This window comes from Dasypus novemcinctus, chromosome 1 (assembly GCF_030445035.2).
Source record: "Dasypus novemcinctus isolate mDasNov1 chromosome 1, mDasNov1.1.hap2, whole genome shotgun sequence".
NCBI lineage: Eukaryota > Metazoa > Chordata > Mammalia > Cingulata > Dasypodidae > Dasypus > Dasypus novemcinctus.
This window is the reverse complement of record NC_080673.1, coordinates 123,553,074-123,575,647: the sequence shown is the minus strand read 5'-3', so window position 1 is coordinate 123,575,647 and position 22,574 is coordinate 123,553,074.

Below are 22,574 nucleotides of genomic sequence, written 5' to 3'. Positions count from 1 at the left end.
AGTGGACTTGGCTCAACAGAGAGAGCATCTGCCTACCACATGGGAGGTTTGCAGTTCAAACCCAGGACTGCCTTGACCCACGTGGAGCTGGCCCATGCGCAGTGCTTATGCGTACAAGGAGTGCTGTGCCACACAGGGGTGTCCCCCACATAGGGGAGCCCCACGTGCAAGAAGTACGCCCCATAAGGAGAACCACCCAGCAGGAAAGAAAGTCCAGCCTGCCCAGGAATGGCGCCGCACACACAGAGAGTTGACAGAGCAAGATTATGCAACAAGGGGAAACACAGATTCCCCGGCCACTGACAAGAATAGAAGTGGACACAGAAGAACACACAGCGAATGGACACAGAGAGCGGACAACTGGGGGTAGGAGGGGAGAGAAATAAATAAAAAGAAAATAACATTTTTTAAAAAATTATGATTAGGACTTTGATTGGGGCACGACAGTAGAGCATTGAGTCCCTGCCCCTTGATGGGTGGAGACTCACAGATAAAAGGCATGGCAAAGGACAGAGTTGGAGTTTTTGATGCTGGAGTCTTAAGCTGGAACCCCAGGACAAAAGCACACAACGGAGCTTGGCTGTGAAAAAAGAGAAGCAAGCCCTGGGAAGAGAGGAACCCTGAGTTGGAAAGAAGCAAGCCCTGGGAAGAGAGGAACCCAGGAAGCCTGGCAGCCATCTTGCTCCAACATGTGAAAATAGACTTTGGTGAGGGAGTTAACTTGCACTTTATGGTCTGGTAACTGTAAGCTTCTACCCCAAATAAATACCCTTTATAAAAACTAACCCATTTCTGTTATTTTGCATCAGCACCCCTTTTGGCTGACTAATACAATCTATGAAATGATTCAGTAACTGTTATAATTTAATGACACCCAGGCCCAGAGCCTCAACAGACTTCAGCTCCTACACTTTGATTTATTGGACTTACCCCACTCAGCTAACATGGAGTTGAAGAAGGTCAACCACCACAACATGGAGCCTAGAGTGCCTACAACTGAAAGCAGGAGGAGTGCATCCAGTATCCATGTGGAATCTAAGCCCCCACTTGACATAGATGTGCAATGGACACAACCAATCCAATGTCCACAGAGAAAATGTGGAATGGGTGTGGGAAGGGTAGCCATGGTGGCTGCTGGGTTTGGGGAATGGGAGGAAGAGATGAGATGTGGAGGCGTTTTCGGGACTTGGAGTTGTCCGTGGTGCTTCACGGGCAATTACGGGACATTGTAGATCCCCCCAGGGCCCATTGGATGGAATGTGGGAGAGTGTGGGCTATAATGTGGACCATTGACTATGGGGTGCAGTGATGCTCAGAGATGTACTTTCCAGGTGCAATGGATGTGTCACGATGATGGGAGAGAGTGTTGCTGTGGGGGGAGTGGGGGGTGGGGGCGGTGGGGTTGAATGGGACCTCATATTTTTTGAATGTAATTTTTAAAAATAAATAATTAAAAAAATGTTTATTGAAATTTAACATCAATTTTGTAAGTATGTTTATAATAAGTATGCTTGATTTTACATTTAAAGTGCTTGAATGTCACTGTCCTTTTATACTGACATCTTTGCTTTTTAAATTCTAATTTTTCAAATAGTTCCTTTTTAATTCTAATATTACATTTATATTCTTATGGCAAATAATTCCAACATAACTGAACAATAGAAATATGAACATGAAGTCCCCTTCCTCACAAGCTAAGACTAAGCTGAGGCCAAAGGGGTGCCTGGGGCACAAACTTTAAGCAGACACAACCACCAGATAAGGTGCTTTCTTAAAGTTTACACCCTGTGCCCCTCCCTCACTTCACCATAGTCAGGGCCTTGCTTCCTCATACTGATTTCATGCCAGAAAAGACACGGTTACTAACAGTTTCATTTCTTTCTTTCCAGGGAATTGTGTTTGTGTGTGCTTTGTGTGTGTGTAGTTCTGTTTTTCCTTTGATATCTGGGATGATCTGCTACATAATCTTCCTCATTTCTCCATTCATTTAGAATGACAGTCATTCATTCACTTAAGCAAATATTTATTAATAGCCAAATCAATGCCTACTATTCTAGGCATTAAGACAAATTAAATTTTACAAAGTTTATTTTTGTTAACATTCTTGTTCATGTATTTTGTGCAAAGAAATGAGTATGCATGTAAAATAAATTCCTGAAGGTGTAACTGCTGGGGCAAAAGGTATGTGTGCTTAAATGTTGATGGATATTAGCGAATTGCTGTCCCAAAAAGATACACCAATTCACAATCCCATAGTGCATATGATGGTGCACATTTCCCTCCATGGATAATAAGTTTTAGCAGTCTTTTGTTAACTGCTTCTCTAATAGATAAACATCTATATTCTATTTTAGTTTCAAGTTGTAATTATTTAATGATAAATCAGTCTGAGTATATTTTCACATATTTATTGAATACCTCTATACCTTTTTGTAGTTCTGCCTATTTTTTATTGTGCTGTTCTTTATTTTTTAATTGATTTTGAAAAGTTTGGGATATATTAAGGAGAGTTTTTTTTCTGAAATGTGTGATGCAAATATTTTTCTCAGTTGGTTCATTGTTCTTTGGTTTTTTACGGTAACTTTTCCTGTACAGAAGATTTAATTTTTAGTCAATTTCACTAATGATTTATTAAATGGCTTTTATGAAAAGACTTTCCCACTCTAAGGTAACAATAAGTTTTAAAGGTCATTTTACATATACATTTTTGGTACATTTGTGATTTATTTTGAAGAAAGGAATGATGCAGAGATTTAAAATTATTTTTTAATAAAATAGCTATTAGGTCCTCTCTATAAATTTTCAAACAATCCATCTTTTCCTCATTCATTTGAAACCCTAAATTTATCATAATTACCCCTTTTTTATTCAGTTTATTTCTAATAGAGCTAGGTTATCAAATTCTGGGTCATCACATAATGTTTTAGATTCTTTTTTGTATAATGGCTCGTAGGGTGAGTTCATCTTCATTAATTTCTTTCCAGTTCACATTTTTACTTTTTTACATTTTCTTTAATAACATATTTCAGAATCAAGAAGAGCGTATAAGGATTAGCTATGCTATCAAGGAAAGTATTTAGAATAGTAACTACCACATAGTAAATGTCCAATAAATTTCAGCTTTTTAAATAAATAAATAATTTGCAAATGAAATAAAATCTGTCTAAACTTTGTGCTGGCTACCAGAGAAGGTGGTAAAATTCCCGTGGTTCCCATTTGGCATTTGGATGCATTTGGATGTGGCTTGAACTGTATGTGTATATCTATTCCTCAACCACAGCACCGTGTATGCTGTATCTGACACCATCCCATCCTTAGAAATCAGCTATACAGTACAGCTCTCCTAGCTGAGGTAGGACTTTCCGCTTGAGTGCATGATGCCAAACACCAATGGGGTCATGAGAATTAGAATTCTCAACACATGCTCATCCCGAGATTCTTCTTGTTTCTAACCAAGAGCATTGCGCTTTCCAGAAAAGCCCAGCTATATTAAGAGGAGTGTGGAATAGTGATACCCATGCCAAAGAGCAGTGCTTTTAAAATTGCAGCCTACAGAGCCCTAAGGTAATGACTGAGAACATAAACAGTCATCTCAAATAGTGATGAAACAATTGTAATAAATGAACCACACTAATGCAAGGTGTCAATAAAATGGCAATTTATGGGAACTCTTTCATGCATGCTACTTCTCTAAATTTATGACTTCTCTAATAAATAAAAAAAAAGTAGTGATTAAAAAGTAGTGTTAGTAGAGTTCCACAACCCTTGAGCAATTTTGGCCAGAGCAGCTCTTCTTATTTGGTGTTTTCAAGAAGGACCTCTTTGGACAAAATGATGACCTTTTTTTTAGAAGGGAAAAGCTCTTGACATTTTGGGTTGGATAATTCTTTATCATAGAGGGATGTCCCATGTATTGTAGGATGTTTCACAGCCTCTCTGACCTCTACCTGCTAGATATCAGAAGCACCTCCAACATAATTTTAACAGCCAAAATGTCTCCAGATGTTGCCCAAAATTCCCTCGGTTGCTATATTCGTCAAGGTTCTCCAGAGAAACAGAGTTGATAGATATACAGGAATTAGCTCATGTAACTATGGGGATTGGTAAATTCGAATTTCATTTGGTGGGACACAAATTAAAGTTTTGATGAAATACCCAGGAGAAGCTGGCTGGCTGAAGTAGAGCTAGAAATTGTTCTTTGTGACTGCTAAAATCATGAGTTCTCCCTTGAAAGCCTTCAACTGGTTGACTGAGAATTCTCTCATTGCTGGAGGCAATTCCCTTTGTTGACTGTAGATGTAATCAGCCCCAGACACAATCAACTGACTAATGATTTAAATGCAGGAAATACCTTCACAGTAACAATCCCCAGCAGTGCTTGCTTGACCAAACAACTGGACAACTTTACCTAGCCAAGTTGACACATGAACTTGACCATCCGAGTGGCAAAATTGTTCCCAGTTGAGAATCACTGATATGGAACAGGTTGTACTTTTGTGTGGGTTAGACTACAGCCATAGATGCACAATGCATCTTGTATTTACCTTCAGTTTTGAAGGTTTGTTTTTGATAGTAAAACAAATTATTTCTGTCAAACCACTTTGGTGGCTAAATACCTTCAAAACTCTGTTAGATTTAGTGTTTTAGTATTTATAAATTTAAGAAAAGCTACACCAAGTCCCAGTGAGATAACATTTAATACCCACTTCCTTGAAGACTTCAAATTGCAAGTTAAAGGCACAGTAATATGGGACTTAGTTATTAGTTAATGATTTTCAGCAAAAGAACTTAAACCAATCAAGTAATTTCTTCCCCTGGTTGGATTTCAGCCTACAACTGCCTATCAAAATGTGCATAAGAAACAGACACTAGATATCTGTGAGGTTAGTCTTGAATCAGCCTTGCTTTATTTTCACCTCTCTCTATCTAGTCAGTTAGGACTCTTTATGTCTCTAACATGCCATTATTCAACCCTTACAGTTTTTTAAAAAGATGTATTTTATTTATTTATACCCCCCCACACTCCTTGTTTGTGCTCACTGTCTGCTTGTCCTCTTTTTTTTTTTTTAAGGAGGTACCAGGAACTGAACCTGGGACCTCCCATATGGGAAAGACGCACCTAATTGCTTGAGCCACCTCTTCTCCCCACTTGTTGTGTCTCTCATTGTGTTTTCTCATTGTGTGTCTTTGTTGCATCATCTTGTTGCATCATCTCAAGCATCAGCTCACTGTTTTGTGTCAGCTTGCTGTCTTGCTCATTTTCTTTAGGAGGCACCAGGAACCGAACTCAGGACCTCTTGTGTGGTAGGCAGTTACCCAACTGCTTGAGTCACATCTACTTCCTACTCTTAAACTTTTGAAAATGTATCAGTGAATACTACCAGCTTTCAAAACTTCCTTTTGACTCTCTCAATCCTTGGCCATAATGGTTATTTTATTAATCTCTTTTAAAAATCATATCAATCTTTAAGGAAGGATAATATTCAATTTAATTTAAAATGGCTCATAACCTTTAAAATGATAGATTTTAGAAAGGATTCCTCTTCTCAGAAATTATTTCTTTTAAAAAAATTACTTATCTTAGGCAATCAAATAAGTAGGTGTTTGGTAATCTGATTGTGTCACAAATAATATTTATTTGAAAATATATTTGAAATATTATTTGAAAATAATTTCTTTTTTTCTTGGTAGTCCATTTATTCCATATCTGTCATATGATAATGTAAAAAGCATACATTTACCATGCAAGTCATGGTAATTACAAGACATGTACATGACAAATTACAAGATCAGTGAGCTTATAAACCTAATTTTTAGTATTTAATTTGCCAATTCTTTGAAAATTAGTCAGTATTCATTTCAGATTATCACTATAAGAAGAATTCACTGCTATAATGATGAGAAATTCCAGTTACATCCAAAACTATACCCAGTAAATAGCTAAGGAAGCTATAAGATTTGGAAATCTGATACACATTAAGAAAACAAAATTATACAAATACAAACCTCCAAGATGTTCTTGGAAACATGAGTGATATTAATAAAAACCTTTGATTCTGAGTTCCTGCATGAAAAGGTGCATTTGCACATTGCCTGACTGTTCCTGCTGCCTCTAACTCTGCCCAGCCATGTGTTACAATACAAAGCAAAGACGTCTCTACTGCCTCTCTTCTCTACATGACAGATGCCAATACATCCCAGAAACCGTCAGCAACATTAGCCTTACAAGACCTGGGCTCAACTTCTGATTTTCTACTGCCTGCAGTTTACTTGAATAAGTTCTTTTTTTTTTTTTTCTTTTCTCTTTCAAGTAGGTTTTTTTTTTTTAATTGATTTTGTAAAAATATTACATTAAAAAAATATATATGAGGACCCATTCAACCCCACCACCCCCACCCCACCACTCCCCCCCCCAGCAACACTCATTCCCATCATCATGACACATCCATTGCATTTGGTAAGTACATCTCTGGGCACCTCTGCACCTCATGGTCAATGGTCCACATCATGGCCCATACTCTCCCCCATTCCATCCAGTGGGCCCTGTGAGGATTTACAATGTCCAGTGATTGCCCCTGAAGCACCATCCAGGGCAGCTCCAAGTCCCAAAGACGCCTCCACATCTCGTCTCTTCCTGCCATTCCCCATACCCATTAGCCACCATGTCCACTTTTCCCACTCCAATGCCACCTTTTCTCTGTGGACATTGGATTGAATAAGTTCTTTAACTGCTCTGGCCCTCATTTCTTCAAGTCTATAACCCTAGCATGTCATAATTCTTTGACTCCCATCAAACTGGTTTAGAATACTATACTGGGGACTCTCACACATGTGGGTTTAGGACTAGCTTGAGAGCATTCTTCCAGTTATCGCCCCATGAGAGCCAGTATGCAACAAATAGTACTTGAAGGCCAATGTCTAAAATTGCCACCTGAGAGCAGTGCATTGAAGAATGAATGTTCACTACCTACCTAAGCACTGACATCTTTGAAATGTGTGTTCATTCATTAATTCATTCAACAAATACTTTTTAAGCACCTACAAGGTGCCTGACAATTTTCTAAGACCTGGGACTGAAACAGAAAACAACATAGTGACAGTCCCCGGTATCAGGGAGCTTAATATTTTCCAGTGAGGAACATAGAAAACAGACAAACAGCAAGACAAATAAAAGGCAAATAGTATAGTTGCCGTCTAGGATATTATTTTAATCTGGGCTTCTAAGATTGAGAGACAATGGTAGTATAATGCAATGATCTTTGACTCAGGAGATTTGCATTTCTGTGCTAGTTTATTCACATTTTAGCTGAATTATTTTAAGTAAATCCTAATTACATTCTAAAACCTTAGTTTCCCACATGAAAAATAAGGATAATAATAGCTATTGTTGTCAGAATTAACTGACATAATACATTATCCTTCACAAAAAAATATTTAAAAGAGAATAGTATATATAAGGTCATCTTCAAGCAATACATTCTTTTTCTAGTATTAATACATCTTGTTCTAATTGTCCTTTTGATTGTTACAGAGCGGTTTTTTAAAAAAAACCTCAATAGTACAATATTCTTCCTATTGCCCAATATAAAATGTATCCTGATGTTCTGTTAACTTCAGGGGGACATCAGAAGACAGTGGCAGGACAACAGAGGCAAAGGGCCAAGAAAGAGGTGGTTAAGCCCCAAAATGAAATACAGATGATCCCATCTCGACTGTTAGCATTTGAGAGAAGCAAACCTCAATATCCTTATATTAGACTAAGATAACCTCTTTTGATATTCTGAAATACTCTTTAAAATGAATGTAGCCACTTTAAAAAAATACCAAAGAAATTTACTATACACAGTGAAATTTAGTGTGGAAATGATTAAATACCAAATTTTATTTTTGTATTTCAGTGTGAAAGCTGACAACATAAAATAACTACATAAGTTAGAAGCAGAATTGGGGTATATTAATCTTGCTCCATTAATTGTATTCATTTGACAAGATGCAATCTGTTTTTTATTTTTATAATGAGCATTATATAAGGGTGTTTTATGTAAGCTGACATATCACGTATCATATGGGTATATGCGGTCCCCTAACAAAGAGACTAGATTGTTATTATAATATTTCTAGGCTTCAACCTGTCTCCCAAGACTCAGATTCATGTTTCCAAATGCCTGTTAAATTTTTTCTTCCTAAATAATTCACTGGCACATCAAGCTTAGCAAGACAAAAATGGAGTTCATATTTTTGCTTTCTAAACCTTGTCCTTCGCCTGACATTTGTATTCCTTCACATCATCCTAAATCCAAGAATTTCCACCCAGTTTCAAAAACTATTACATCTCCAATATGTGTCTTCTATCAAAACCCCTTCTTTACATTCTCACTACCACTGCTCTAGGTAAATCCTATACTGCCCCTTACCTAGACCATATCAAAAGCCATCTAATTAGTTGCTCAAGCAAGTCTCCTCCCAGCTTCAATTAATGCACCTTATGGGAGGCAGAATAACAGCCCCAAAGATGTCCATATCCTAATCTGCAGAATCAGAATATCACCTTACATGACAAAAGGGGGGACTTTGCAAATGAGATTAGGTATAAGAATTTTTAGATGGGGAGATTATCCTAGATTATTCAGGTAAACCCAGTATAATCACAGGAGTTCTTAAAATATCAAGAAACCTTTCCTTCTCTTGATCAGAGGGAGGTGTGGCCAAAGAAGCAGCTTCAAAGGAATTCAACATTACTGACTTCTAAAATGAAGGAAGGGAGGCACGAGCCAAGAAATGCAGGTGGCCTTTAGAGACTGGAAAAGGGGAGAAAACAGATTCTACAGCTTCCAGAAGGAACACAGCTCTGCTAACACTTTGATTTTAACAGAGTGAGAGTCATTTCAGATTTCTGAATGACAAACTGCAGCACTGCAAAATAATACATTTGTGTTGTTTTAAGCCTCTAAGTTTGTGGTCATTTGTTACAGCAGCAGTAAAAAACTGATCCACATCTGCTGCTAGATTAATCAATTTTAAGAACATATTTTATAATTTCAATCCTGACTACTTACACCTTTATTCCAACTAAAGATTATAAGATTGTCAGCAGATCTTTGCCTACCAAGTATAATTCAAATGACTCAATCTTGCATACAAAAGCTTTTACAGTTTCATTGCAGACATCTTCCATTATTTCCCTTCATCATTACACACCTAAATATACGTACATATATATATATATGTATATATATACACCACTCGCTAAATGGGTCATTTGCTTTCCCACCACTGTATCTTTGCACATGTTTTGTCTGGACCATGCTTCCTCTTCATTGACACTTGCTGAAATTCTAGTTGTCTTTCAAGTTCAAAACACATTGCCACTTCCTCCAAATGACCTTGTCTGATTTCTCTAGCTGGAAATAATTTTTCTCTTCTATATTTTCTCTTTTTTTCAGTACTAGTGTTTCCTTTTTTATTAGGGAAGTTGTGAGTTTACAAAACAATCATACATACAACATACAACAGGATTCCCATACATTTCCCCACCACCAACACCTTGCATTGTTGTGGAACATCTATTACAAATGATGAAATAACATAGTCAAAATATTACTGCTAACTAAAGCCTATATCTTACATTTTATGTATTTTTCCCACATATTTCCCTATTATTAATACCATATATTAATATTTTATATATGTTATAGTTCATGAGAGAACATTTTCATATGTATACTGTTACCACAGTCCACCATCTGCCACAGGGCTCACTATGTCATACAGTTCCATGCCTTGTACAGTCCATCCAAAGTGTACACTCAGTGGCTCTCAATTTCATCACTGAGTTGTGCTGTCATCACCTCAGTCAATTTTAGAATGTTTTCATTACTCCAATAGGAAAAATCCCTACGTCCTTATATGCCCCTATTGTTGACCCTTAGAATTGATACAGTATCTTCTTTGCCATTGATGCAAAAATATTACAATATTACTGTTAACTATAATCCATAAATTACATTAGTTGTATTTCACGTTCTTGACCATTGTTGTCTCTTAATTTTTGTTTTAGCTCTGCCTACATTCTTCATTTATGCAGAAATATTGTTTTATCCTTATTTAATCCATGAGTTTTTTAATAACAAGAATCTTGACTTTCAACTTCAATGAAATGCTAAGTTCAGGTCATTGTCCTAAATAAATGCTCAAGAATTTTTTGTTGAACAAAAAAAATTAAAAAATGAATAAATGCCAAACATTCATCTATGACATTTTCTGTTGACCAATTTAATTTAAAAAATGGTATAACATATATGATCTGCTTAAACTGGGACATTTTCGATTTTTACACACTAATTTTATTCAGTTAGCATTATGGTCTAAGGAGTAAATATATAACAGATTTAGAAGGCAGTCATAATGAAAATCTTCTGATACAACAATATTATCTGGCTCTAATATACAATGAAATAAACATTGTGGATAGTCTTTACACATGAACATTCTTGTAGTCTGAACAATTTCCCTATGGTAGATATGGTTCTTTAAGTTTGTTCCAATGTTTCTCCATTCACTGATTTGGTTATTTTTTCCATGTTTTAAAAATGACAATTTTATTTTCTCTAAACATTATCATCTCAGAGCCCCAGGCAGACAGAGTGAGACAAATGTGCCAAACATATGGATGACAGGGGAATGATTTTCCCAGAAATGATAAACCACATGAAAGTTCTCAGAATGTCCTGTCCTCCTGGACTTTGGGACTTTTAAGCCAAAGAGAATGCAAATTATATGAGCTGAAGTGGGAATCATACAAAGAAAAAAGGGATAAAGAAATTGACTCAATCTTTCTAGAGAGGAAAATCTCTTTCTTTTTGACACACATCTCCATTATTCCTACAGAATACTGACTCTTCATCTAAAATGCCATTGTTGAAAAATGATACTTCTATGTAAAAGAAAATCACTATTGTTGGAACTGACAAAACTTGGGGACACAGAGGGTGTAATAATAAGTACATTCTATTAGGGGGTTCATTTATTAGGTACATATGATGCTGTGCACTAGACAAGGGCTTAGAGATACCAAACTAATATATAAGGCTTTGCTCTCATGGAGCTTAGGCTCTAGGCAAATTCATAGTTGATTAATTCACCAATAGGTTAACTGGCTTTCAATAGTTTGTTTTCAATGATTTGACTTTTGGTAACCTTTCCTGCTTCTGAAAAATTGTAAGAAGCTCTAAGAACTAAGAATATGAAATGCTAGGGATAGATAACTAAATGATTTCAATTTAGAATGATAAGTAGTATGTTAGAGGTTTTCACAAGATTATTTGATAGACTAAAGAAGAAGCATGTAGAAGGCTTAGCTCTGCCTACATTCTATTGTATGTATCATTGCTATCTCTGTTAAAAAAAAAAAAGGCAAGTCTTGAAAAAGAAGAAGGAATTAAGCAGGCAAAGGTGAAACATCTAAAGTAAAAGAAGAAACAAATTTAGGTTATAGGTGAGAGAAAACATAATGTGTTTGAGGAACTCTAAATAGATTAGGCATGCTAGAACAAAATATCTAAGCAATGAAATGCATGGTGAGTCATAAAAAAGGAAAGGTAACCAAAAACGGCATCATGAAAGGCCTTGTATACTATACCCATGCCTTTGCGTTTCATTTTGAAAATGCTAAGAAAAATAATCAGTGAAGGTTGAAATTCCAATAGGATTCAGGTAAGGACAAACTGAAGAAAGGGTTTTCCTTTTTTTAGATTAGATTGCATTGGGAGTAGAAGGAGAAAGAGAAAGGCTTGGTGATCTGTGAGCAGCAGACAGTTGTGATTAGATTGCTCAGGGTAATGGATAAATTGGACTGGAGAGATGAGAAGCAGGGAGGTCACTAAGGAGGCAACTGCAATAATTCATTCAAGAAATTATAAGGCAGTGACAGAGGCGTGGAAAGAAGGAAGCAAATGTGAGAAATATTTTGGAAGTAGAATTGACAGAGTTAGAGAGCTATTGGCTAGGAGGGTAGGAGAAGGGAAGAAATTGCAGATGACCCAATGACTTCAAGCCTGGGAAACTGAGAAAGTGATGATGACATTAAAAAATATTGAGCCCAGTGAAAGAGGCATGGAGTTAATTGTAGAAGGGGAAGAAGATAAGCTTGGTTTTTATTATGTTTACTTTCAGGTATTAACCCAGCCTCTATAGGTATTAGCTTAAATTTATTCAAGAGCTAAAAATGTATACTTACTAAGATATATTTAAAATGATTTCTATAATTTTACCCCAGACCTGTAATTTATAAACAAGATGCTTGACAGAGGCTTTTGAACCACTCTTTGTAGCAGTTCCTCTATCATTTACTTGGTGCAAGGGAAATGCAGGAGTAGTTGCAGGCACCACTTTAGAGTCTTTTTTAATACTATATCTTCTAATATGCACAAAAGTTGAAGAAAACGATGTCCAGAAAAGTTCAGATAACTCAGAGGTGAAATCAGCTCTGTCTGTTTAGCCTAACCCTTAATTCTGTAAGTTACTGCCTCTTTGTACTCAAGGCCACCAACTAGCAGATGCTCTTCATGAGCACAAAATGTAGACCAGATACAGAACAATATTTTATTTTTGATGAAACACAGCTTGATAAGTCTTTGGTAAAGTGGTAATACAGTTTGGTGTGTAGTAGGTTAAAACTGTAATATAGCATTTGGACACAGGATGGCAATATTCTAAACAGGCTAATGTCTACTTCCTTGTGTTGGGGAGAGTCTTACATAGGGTTTGCATTACAAAGTCTCATTTCTGAGACCCATTTAGTCTCTGGCTTTCTGTACATGGTATTTTTGCCAAAAGGCAGTTTGGCTAAATCTCCAGTCCATCCAAACGCTTAGCAACAAGTCAATCATATTATCTTTAATGATGGAAACAATATACCTAGTAAATTAACTCCTGGAAGCCAAGGGATAAATTAAGTTTTCTTATGGTGAGACTAAGAATCTGAACACATTCAAATAATTTTTTCCCAATGCGGCATTCACAGCTGATGAACATATTCTGAATTGGACATGGTCTGGGTGTGAATGTATCTCACTGTCCCCCAATTTGAGTAATCTGTGGAATCTTTTATTATTTGGATCTATATGGGACAGCATAACACCAGATAAGAATTTGGAGAGGAAGAAATGGGGATAACATAGTCAATTGGCTGGAATTTTGTATTTAGACAGAGGGAAGGAATTATGGAGGGTTAGCTGATATACTTCCATGTATTAAAAAAAGAAAAAACCTAAGACTTTCCCTTATCCAAAAACTATGTGTATTTTGGTGTTTTTGTCACTTTGTTTGTTTTGAGAGATGTATGGAAGTGATTTCCAGTTAGATTTTTGCAGTTTCAGAAAGTAATATGGGAGGTCCCTCAGAGGTTATATGGGCATAACTCTAGAAAAACTCCTCATTCCTAAATCTTTTGGGAGACTGACCTTTACAATACATTGGAAATCAAAGCTAATGAAATGAGCCCCAAAAGCCAGCTATACACCATAAAATCACAGATCTTTGCCTGGGCTATGTCTCCAAATGGCAATAAAGAAAAGTAATAATAGGAACTGCAATTCAGTCAAAAGAGCCTATTGGCTCAAGAAGGATATCAATGCTCAATTGGCTTCAGGTACATATGTGTGTCAGGTCAGAAAAAGACTTAAACTCACTTTCAACTACTTGCTCTGTTAAACCTGCTACCATTCCCTTTATACTGTGAGTAATATTTTGAAATGCACAGAAGATTATATCTCTAAACAAAAAACAACAGCAGCAAACTCTTGTTCCTCATAAGAGAAGTATATAATAATGTACACCATTCAAGTGTTGTCTTCTGCTTTACAATATTTTTACTATGTGAACTTCATTGAGATTGCTGAAAATTACTCAAGATTCTGAAATATTAGATCAAAGTCTCCTTACAAATACAAGACAAAGATGCCCACTTTCACCACAGCTATTAATCATTGTCCCGGAAACCCTAACTGGAGCAATTAGGTAAGACAAAAAATAAAAAGCATTCAAACTGGAAAAGGAAAAGTAAAATTATCACTATTTGCAGATGACATGCTCCTATATACAGAAAATTCCAAAGAATCTACAAGAAAGCTATTGAAGGTAATAAATGAATTTAGCAAAATGGCAAAGTACAAATTTGTCATGCAAAAATCAATTGTGTTTCTATACGCCAGCAATGAACAATCTGAAAAGGAAATCAAGAAAACAATTCCATTGATAATAGAACTAAAAGAATAAAAATATCTAGGAATAAATTTAGCCAAGGATGTACTTGTATGCAGAAGACTAAAAAACATTGCTTATATAAATCAAAGGTGACCTACATAAATGGAAAGACATACTACATTCATGGGTTGGCAGATTTAATAATGTTAAAATGTCTCTATTACCCAAGGCAATCTACAGATTCAATCCCGATAAAAATTCCAAAAGTCTTCTTTGCAGAAATGGGAAAAAGAAGGGCACTAAGTAGACACGTCCATCTTGAACAAAAAAGAACAAAATTTGGGGACTCACACTTACTGATTTCAAAATGTATTACAAAGCTACAGTCATCAACAGAGTGGTATTGGCATAAGGACAGGAATGTAGATCAATGAATAAAATTAAGAGTTCAGAACTACATGGCACTATAGCCACCTGATTTTTTTAAAATGGTGCCAAGTCCACTCAATGGGGAAAAGAATAGTTCTTCAACAAATCATGCTGGGAAAACTGGGTAGACACATGCAAAAGAATGAAAGTTGAACCCTACTTCACACTATTTACCAATTAACTCAAAAGGGATACATAACAACATAAATATAAGAGGGAAAACAATAAAATCTTAGAAGAAAATATAGGGGAATATCTTAAGGCTTCATTTTAGGCAGTGAACTATTATATTTTACTTCAAAAGCATGAGCACCAAAAGAAAAATAAAGAAAAATAAATAAATTAGACTCTATCAAAATTTTTAAATTGTGTGCATCAAAGGACATTATCAAGAAAGCAAAAAGGCAGTTTAGAGAATGAGAAAAAAGATTTGGGAACCAAATATCTGATAAAGGTTTAATATCATGAACATATAAAATACTCCCACAAATCAACAGCAAAAAGACAACCTAATTTAAAAATGGGCAGAAAATTTAAATAGACATTTCTCCAAAAATATATAAAAATGTCCAATAGGCATATGAAAAAACTGTCAACATCATTAATCACCACAGAAATTCAAAAAACAACAGCCACAATGAGATACTACTTCATATTCACTAGCATGGGTATTATTAAAAAAAGAAAATAACAAGTGTTGGAAAGGATATGGAGAAATAGGAACCCTCATACATTGTTGGTGGGAAAGTAAAGAGGTGCAGCCATTGTGGAAAACAGTTTGGAAGATCCTGAGAAACTGAAATATAAATTGACCCCGTGATTCCACTTCTTCTAACTATATATCCAAAAGAACTGAAAGCAGGGAATCAAATAGATATTTGCACACCAATTTGCACAGCAGCATTATTCATGATAGCCAAAAGGTGAAAACAACCCAAATGTCCATCCACAGTTAAATAGATCCCAAAAATGTGGACTATAATGCAGTGGAATATTATTCAGCCAGAAAAAGGAATGAAGTTCTGATATAGGCTACGAAGATATACCTTGAAGACATTATATTGTGTGAAATAAGCCAAACACAAAAGAACAAATAGATATGGACTCACTTACATGAAATAATGCAAATATGCAAATTCACAGAGACAGAAAGTAGAGTACAAGTTACCAACAAACTTGAAAGCATGGTGTGGGAAGGCTAAGGAGTTATGGCTTAATGGGTACAGAGATTCTGTTCTGGGTGTGGAAAAAATGTTGGTAAGAGCTGGTGATAAGGATAGCACAATATTGTAAATGTAATTAATACCACTGAATTGTATATTTGAAAGTCATAAAAATGGGAAATTTTATGTAGTATATATGTTACCACAATAAAATATATTACAAATTAAAAAGAAAATACATTTTAGTAGCTTTAGGTCCCCCTAATTTCTAAAAGTAGGGTAAGGTTGAAGACTGTTATGTTTTTTCTCAGTAGCTCATTGCAGCTTCTGGATATATATCAACATGACAGCAAAATGCAAAAATGCTAAAGTAATTCCAGATGACAGTCAAGTTCTGTAAGTATTTCTCACTTGGGTTATATATGAAACCCCCCTTATTGAAGAAAGAATCTAACTCTCTATAGAAAAGGAGAATGGCTCTCCAAAAATTTTGTATTCCCTAAGTTTCTTCCACTCGTTTATTTATAGTCTTGTGATATGTAATGGGTCAATGGGGGCCATACAAGCTGTACAGCTTCTGAGTACAGCCGCATAGATAATCTTGTATCTTGCTTTACTGGACTTTTGAAACCTGGGCCAAAACTAAGATAAAAAGAAAGGTCATATTTAACATCTTATTATATATGTATTTATAAATAAGTTTGAATTTATATATAAAATACATTGAGCAATATATAAACATACTACAATGTAACCTCTAAGGAAAACCATTTGGGGGATATATTTGCTTTCTAATCAGCAGCTTCCCATACTATTTCATTTTTACAGCATGAACATATTATCATAATATTGTTTTAAAAACTCCTGTAATAACTCTCATGCTCAATCAGGTTTGGGAAAATGAGAATCACAAAAAACTGGGAGCTAATAAGAGTGATTACCTATAATGGATGGGTTTGGAAGAGAGTGATAACAATACTTTTTAATGCATATTTGTTTATATTGTTTTGGTTTTAAAACCATATAAATGTATATTTTCAAAAACAAGAGAGTTTTGAAAACTAGAAAGCTGAAACAAATAAAGGGAAAAATTCATATCTGCTTAGACTTGCTAGTATATTTATATATGTTATTTTCTGAGCTTTTTATATTTTTAAATATTTCTTAATTTTAAAAGTTTAAGGAAAAAAATTAAAACAACTCATGATATAACAGCTTAAAGAGTATTTGCCTTGAAGTAAAAATAATGACAACAACAACTACAACAACAAAAATCTGTTCTATCCTACCTGTATCAGCCAGGCTGAGTTAACAGGGACTTTGGACAAGTGACTTCTTCGTTTTTAAAATGAAAAGATAATCATATAACCCTTATAAAATTATGAAGGATTATTGCTAAAAATGCTTGTAACATGTAACATGTGATACAGATATTACTATTTCTCTCCCTATTTTAATTTCCATACATTTTGAGACCATCCTTTATTCCTCTCTATATAGTCTCCAACTATTGGCGCATTATCTGGCTAGCAGACTGCTGTCTTCACTTCCTGAATGTAAACTCCAAATTTCCAAGGTAGGCAATCCAAATTAAATGTTCACATGGGGAGAAGAGACCAGGCATTTTACCCTGATTTTTGTTCACTTGAGATTAAACCCTCTGTGTGGGAAAATGGCTATCAAATATGGCTGTTCTTGTCTCAGCAGTCTCCAGGGGCACTGTTCTCCCGTTATCCAACAGGTCTTCAGGTGCATGCTTCCAATGACTGATCTTAGCATAGCGGAGGATAGCCCAACATATTTTAAAAGACCTTACTAAATCCTTGGAAAGAAAATAGACCAAATAACCTTATTGGTAAAATATTTCTTGCTCTTCAGAAGTCATAGATACTGTCCCAGTAAGGAAATTGTTCTGCCTTCATGTGGAGGGCTCCATATTAGTACCCATAACCAGAAGATTCCCACTCAAACACATTTTTACAACTGTAGCATATATGATTTGCATTTTCTCCTCCAACCCTACCTGTTTTTTCCCCCTCCCCAAATTGCAGCAGCATTCCTAAGTAGTTAAAAAGGAACTGTTTGTGAACTCCTGACTGATCAACAGAACTTGTACTAAAATGCCTAACCTGTTTTTCCGGAAACCTGTGATGGTATCTGTTTTCCTCAAACTTCTTGATCATCCCTGAATCAATAAACCTTTCCACCAGTGTATAAATTCTGCCCTGCTGAAAACATGTTCCTTTAGGACCTGTTTCCTGTAAACGGCAGGTGTATCCCCCACATGCCTTGATCATTATTGTCAAGTCATGTACTTTCAGTTCATTCTTTAGAAGGCTGCTCTCCCTCAGTTGCACGTAGACCTTTTATGCTCCATAAAAGACCCCTCTCCTCTGGCAGTAAGCATGAAGGATGAAGTTTGGAAAATGTCATCTCTCCTCCTGACACCAAGGGTGAGGACCCCATGTAGTCCCCCAAAATAAATGTCCATTACTCACCAGGCTGAACTTATCCAAGTCTTGCTTTGGCCTGATGTATTCTTACCAGTTCAGTGGGAAGCTGTTGCTTTACACAGCTCCTTGCCATTCTTGGGACAACAATTCAAAATGCAATCTCAAAGAAAAGGACATAGAGTAGCAGAAGTCCCCTCTTTCACCTCCTTAAGACCTATATTAAGGGTTATGTTTTCCACACAGGAACTTACAGCATCTCCAGAGATGCCAACAGGTACATAGTTTCACACCAGAACCTAAAGAAGACAAACTTAAAAGATATAGCACAATAAGCATATACACGGAGTAGTAAAGATAGAATTTCGTTATATGGGTCCTCAATAAACATTGGCTACAGAAAGGGAAGAAGGAATCAAGGGAAGAAGGAGGTAATTCCTGTTGGAAAAAGCCCTTCCTAGCATTAGTTTCCCTAAACTATTCTTACTGATTAAAGCTTTTGTCATTTAACTTTACTAAATGATTAATATTCTCTTAGAAAGAATTAAGAAATTAACAATAGCTTGTATGCCATTATAATGAGGAATTCAAATGTTGGGGAGAGTGGTGTGGATCAAGATTTATAAATAACACTTTTAAATCAAAGGCTTATATATGTGTGCACACATGCACAACACAGAGTTAACTTTTGTTTTTGTTTTCCAGCTGCTAAAACAAGTATCATGCATGGGTGAGCTTGAAAAATGGGAATTTATTCATTCATGGATATGAGGCCAGAAGTTCAAAATTGAGTTGCCAGCCAAGTGATGTTTTCTCTCTGAAATCTGTGGTGTTCTGGGGTTGGCTGCCAGTGATCCTTGGGGTTCCATGGCTTTTCCATCAAATAAAAATCCCCTTTCCTTTCTCTTCCAGCTTCTAGCATCTCCTGGCTTCTCTTTCTGTGTGTAATGTCCTTTGCCATTCAGTTGGAGCACACCTTAACTAATAACATCTCCAAAGATCTGATTTACAAATGGGTTCACACCCACAAGACCAGGAGTTGGGATATGGGCATATCTTTATGGGGGACATGATTCAATCCCCAATACTGTACAATTCAAATTTAATATAATTTTAAGAATCCTCTAGAATATTCAGCAGGTGAAGTAGGATTAGTATCTCAGAAACTCTGAAATTAAAGGGATTCTAAGCTTCAGAAAAGCAAAACATCTGCTTGCTTGAGTATCACATTCATGACATTATCTATATTATATAATTTTGTCTAAGGAATTAATACACACAGTAACTTGAATACAGCATTTTACCATTTTCTTTAATCTAAAATCAAGCCTCTCCTTTCCAGCTTAAGTAAGATTTTAGGTGGAAGGGAGAGGGTGGGTGAAACCCTTAAAGAATTTTTTGAGGGTTCTATAAAGTTCAAATATTTCTTATATTATAATAAAAAACTCAATTAAAGAAATTGTTTTTATCCTTGGGGAGATATTTTGCCCTCCCCTATTTTCTTATTTAATTATTTAATATTTTAATAGAGATGATCTTAAAACTCAGAAAGTGAAAGAAAACAGAAAAGATGCACAAAGACTCCTGAGGTAGAAATAACCTCAGGCACAGATCAAAAAACATTAGAGCCATTATTATTATAGGAGAATGAAGCAGGGGGCTTCCTAATCAAATTAGTGAAGAAGAAATAAACTTTCCACTGCCAAGCAGATTCAGTATTATGAAACAAACCCACTTTCTTATATGAGTATAGCATGAATCATGTCCAATTATGTAACTTTCAAAACTCCACTGTAAAGAAACAGTTCAATCAGGGATGATTCAGAAAAAATCCAAAATTCGATTGCCGGAATGGAACTCATCTCCATTCATTAAAAGTGTTCAATGTGTATGACATTTTGAATGATAGCAAATATTTAATAAGCTCAAATGGCAACTCCAAAGGATCCAACCATTTTTTATCCACTTTCAAGCGGTGGTTCCAGCTTCAAGATGCCTTATCCATCAAATAGACATGGATAAAATTTAGTGGCATTCTAGCAGTCTAAGTATTTTACTACTCCCTTCTTATTTATTACTGCATTCAAAACATTTCTAATGAGTGCATAGTACATGCAAGGCTCAATGGTATAAAAGATATCACCTGCCTTTATGGGGATTACATAATAATAGGGAAAATGGTTAAAAAATAATCATAATAGAATGTGATAAGTACCATAATTGCAAAGGTATAATATGTTGCACATGCTCAAGGTAGAAGCAACTAGATTTATCTTGGGTGTTTGAGCATGGCGTTGAGAGTACTCCAAGGAAATGAGGCTAAAGCTGATGAACGGCTCTTTTGTTTCTTCCACCTCCATTTTTCCTTCTATTTTTCTTTTCTTTACTCCTTCTTTGAACTACTACTGGAACTGGTATAAGTGCCTCTATATTCCTGTAATTGGAATAGACAAAGGACTTAAGCAGCAATCCTTTCTATAGTTGAAACTCACGTAATTCATATCTGAATTCAGTTGCCTAAAACAGAAACCTATAGACTTGTGGAGTGAGTATTGAACTTGTAGCCAGAGATCTGGATTCAAATTTTGACTTTGCCAAACAAAAATAACATTATGATAATGATAAATTATTTAACCTCTCAGAGGCTCAGAGTCTTCATCTTCCTAATGGATCTACTTTACAAAGTTGTTGAAAAAAGAAATGAAGTACAAATGGATGCATAAAATGCAAAGTCAGTCAAACAAAGGGAATGTTATCATCAAAGGAACAATAAATCAAGAAATGTGTCTGATTTGACTCAGTTGAGAGGTACTTTAGTATACTTGGTTGAAATACATAAAAACTTATCTTGCAATGTGCCGTCTAAGAAGAATTAAATTGCAGAGTTGAGTTAGATGGAGCTATATTGTGCAGCAGTCTGTTTTATTCTGTTTTGCTTTTGATGAATTTTGTTACTGAAATGAAAGGATGTGAGCATGACTGATGTGCTTGGAGAAAAGTTTTTAAAAACTATATGCTCATCATATGCCCTATTTCAATTAACATAGCTCTTTTCAAGATAGAGTAAAAGCTTTCTACCATGTAAATATCTGGACGCAGCCTGACAAGCATATTTAAATGTGACTTAGGGAAGATATCTTAAGCATAGAATGGATTTATTTAATTGTCAAAAAATACTTAGACATGGATTTACACTACTTGAAATTATCTGCTTTTTACTTTAACAGCTATACACTACTGAGCAGTCTGCACTATATTTTCCATCACATACAACTATAGACTCACAAAAGAAACCAATAATAACTCAAGGGGGGGAAATATAATAAAAATTAATCACCATGGTCCGTCACATATACAATAAACCTTAATCCAGGATTTAGGGTGATAATCTATCTTTTCAAGTAGTATTCCAGAGAGCAAGTCTCCTTTTAGCAGAAATTCTGGGAAAAGTATATCTCAGCCTATAAACATTTTTGTCTACTTCATTTACCTGTAAGATCATTTTAAATTACTATTCCTTTGGGCAAAGTGACATTCAATACCAGACATTTTAAGGAAATTATTTCCATTTTAATTATTGACTGATTCAGTCCTCCTTCAGAAAATATTTGTTGATGGATTGATATGTGCCTTTTCAAAGGTTATTTCATTTAATCTTCACAGCAACCCTCTGAAGCACATATTATCTGCATTTAGGGGTAGAGACACTTGGTCAGAGGCAAACTAAGAAAAATTCAATCAAAAGCATACATGGGCTTTCTTCATCCGTACATTCATGAAATTAGTTTGTTGCTCTAAGCAAACTGGGAAACAAATGTAAAACCTGTTTTGATCTATTTTTCAGTGATGTCCCCTTCACTGTAGAAAGGTGCTTTGGATTCAGTGTGTCATGGCTGAGAATGCTCAATTAGATTTCCATATGGAATTGTTAATGTTGTGTTACAATGGGGGAGAACAGTAATCTGCCACCTTGTGGTAAGGTTTAGTAAAACTTTTTGGAGTCTATTATGACTCCAAATTATACTTTTCTTAGCTCTAAGTAGGGGTCCCAGTTTTGTTCGTCTGACTCTAATGATCAGGGCAGACACATTTCATGATGATAAGTTACTAGGCAGAGTTTCTAGGGATGATGAAAACCTCTTTGGCTCTCCCTTCCTCGAGAAAAGGGCAAAAGTGTACACCTCAGTTGCTGCTGCCGTTTGGGAATGGCATAAAGCTCTTTCTGCAACGAAACTGTGCAGGCACAATCTGCAGACAGACACTGTGAAGAGCAGTAGACTCAATTAGACTTTAGGTGTTCATAGAATCACACATTTTCTGTCCTTAAGGT